Source organism: Octopus sinensis, linkage group LG28 (assembly GCF_006345805.1).
Source record: "Octopus sinensis linkage group LG28, ASM634580v1, whole genome shotgun sequence".
Classification (NCBI taxonomy): domain Eukaryota; kingdom Metazoa; phylum Mollusca; class Cephalopoda; order Octopoda; family Octopodidae; genus Octopus; species Octopus sinensis.
Genome location: NC_043024.1, coordinates 7841250 through 7843749, shown reverse-complemented (window position 1 = coordinate 7843749; position 2500 = coordinate 7841250). Strand labels below are relative to the sequence as shown.

Genomic DNA, 2500 nt, shown 5'->3' with positions numbered 1-2500 from the left:
AAAAAATAATGGTAAATTCTTTTAAAAATCGTTGACTCATTGTAGACATTTTTAGAGAGTTACTTCCCTTATATAATAGCGAAAAAAATGCATTAAAATGGAAAAAAATTATTATGGTAAATTTTTTTAAATTGTAGACTCATCGTAGACGCGCGCTAATACCCAGAAGGGCTCAATATGAATCACGACTATAAGATAACCGGTTTTGGTTAAACTGCACCGCAAAATGTGGGAGTAGTTAGGAATCTAAATCGTAGGAGACAGACACACAACTTCACTTTTATATATTAATTATTTAAGACAGAGCAGTATTAGTACTAAAAAGTAATCTTCATATCTGACTTAACCCTTTCATTACCATATTTATTTTGAAATGCTCTGTGTTTCTTCCAATTATTTCAAATATAACAAATAATTTAGTAAAATAACATCGTTATCATTAACCCTTTCGTTACTGTATTTATTTTGAGATGCTCTGTGTTTCTTTCAATTACTTTAAATATCACAAAGAATTTAGTAAAATAACTTAGTTATCATTCGGCTAGTGTTAGGAACATAAATTGTGACTAAGGTTTGGTGTAAGATTTTAATTAAAAAAAGCAAGACATTTGTACTACAGAGCCAGAGCTGGTTTCAGCCGGGTTGGTAACGAAACGGTTAAATATAACAAAGAATTTAGTAAAATAACCTAGTTATCATTAAGCTAGTGTTAGGAACATAAATTGTGACTAAGGTTTGGTGGAAGAATTTAATTCAAAACTTATGAAAACAAGACATTTGTACTACAGAGCCAGAGCCAGTTTCAGCCGGGTTAGTATCAAAAGGGTTAAATTGATCATTTATTAACCCTTTTGTTACCATATTTCTGTTGAGATGCTCTGTGTTTCTTTCAATTACTTTAAATATAATAAAGAATTTAGTAAAATAATTTAGTTATCATTAAGCTAGTGTTAGGAACATTAATTGTGACTAAGGTTTGGTGGAAGATTTTAATTCAGAAATTATGAAAACAAGACATTTATACTAAAGAGCCTGGGCCGGTTTCAGCCGGGTTGGTAACGAAAGGGTTAATATGGATGTCTAGTGAGAACACCAAATACTGCGTTTGAGTGCCTCTATTAAAGGATCTCTCAAGGATGATAACACATCATTCAGTGTTCCAACAAGACAGTCATGTGAAGTTGTACAAATATTATTGTTATTACATTTATGGGGAGTATCTTATAACGGTGGGGTAATTTTAAGCCCTTTTGATACCTATCCACTCAAGACCATTTCTAGTTCTGTGAAAGAAGCTGTCTTAAAGCGGTCTAAATTAAAATCTTCCATCAGAATTTTATGTTTAATTATTGTCCAAACATTAACAATATTAACAGGTGTAGGAGTGGCTGTGTGGTAAGTAGCTTGCTTACGAACCACATGGTTCCGGGTTCAGTCCCACTGCGTGGAATCTTGGGCAAGTGTCTTCTATTATAGCCTCGGGCTGACCAAAGCCTTGTGAGTGGATTTGGTAGATGGAAACTGAAAGAAGCCCGTCGTATATATATATATATATATATATATATATATGTTAATAAAATAGAACATATGCATATATATAAACATATATGTACGTACATACCTCTACATGTACATATACACGCATATATGTGTACAGGACACCAAAAAGACGTCGAACACATAGAGAGACGAAACACATAGACACAAACCAAGGAACAAGACAAGCAAAAAAAAAGGAGAGATACAGGACAATAAGCACAACGAAAAATCCCCTTCTTCAGTCGCTAAGGTTTCATCTACTAAACGTTTCGAAGGATAAAAGCGAGACGTATACTTCGAAGAAAACTTCCTTCCCGCGAAAAGCAAATCAATTAAAATATATATATATATATATATACGTGTGTGTGTGTATGTTTGTGTGTCTATGTTTGTCCCCTCATCATTGCTTGACAACCGATGCTGGTGTGTTTACGTCCCCGTAACTTAGCGGTTCGGCAATAGAGACCGATAGAATAAGTACTAGGCTTACAAAGAATAAGTCCTGGGGCTGATTTGCTCGACTAATGGCAGTGCTCCAGTATGGGCACACTCAAATGACTGAAACAAGTAAAAGAGTAAAGAGAGATTATTAAGTTGTTTGGCCCATAAATTTACATAAAACCTTGAAGGAAGGTTTTAACTTGGATCACCTTAAAATGAAAGCCTTTTATCACCAAACCAAGGGCCTCAGTCAAAATCGTCCAACCCATGCTGGCATGGAAAGTGGACGTTAAACGATGATGATGATGATGATGAAAGCTATGAGATAATGCATAATTAATTAAAAACAATGTGAATATACAAGAATCACATTCAACAAAGTAATCATCATCATCATCGTTTAACGTCCGGTTTCCATGCTATCATGGGTTCGACAGTTCGACCGGGGATCTGGGAAGCCAGGAGGCTGCACCAGGCTCCAGTCTGATCTTGCAGTGTTTCTACAGCTTGATGCCCTTCC

The 2500-nt window shown here is 35.1% G+C and overlaps 1 protein-coding gene across 2 annotated transcripts in view; it reads right to left on the bottom strand.

The window, feature by feature from the left end:
• Positions 1–2500, bottom strand: part of LOC118768312 — a 37204-nt gene that overhangs the window by 16206 nt on the left and 18498 nt on the right. The window lies entirely within an intron of this gene.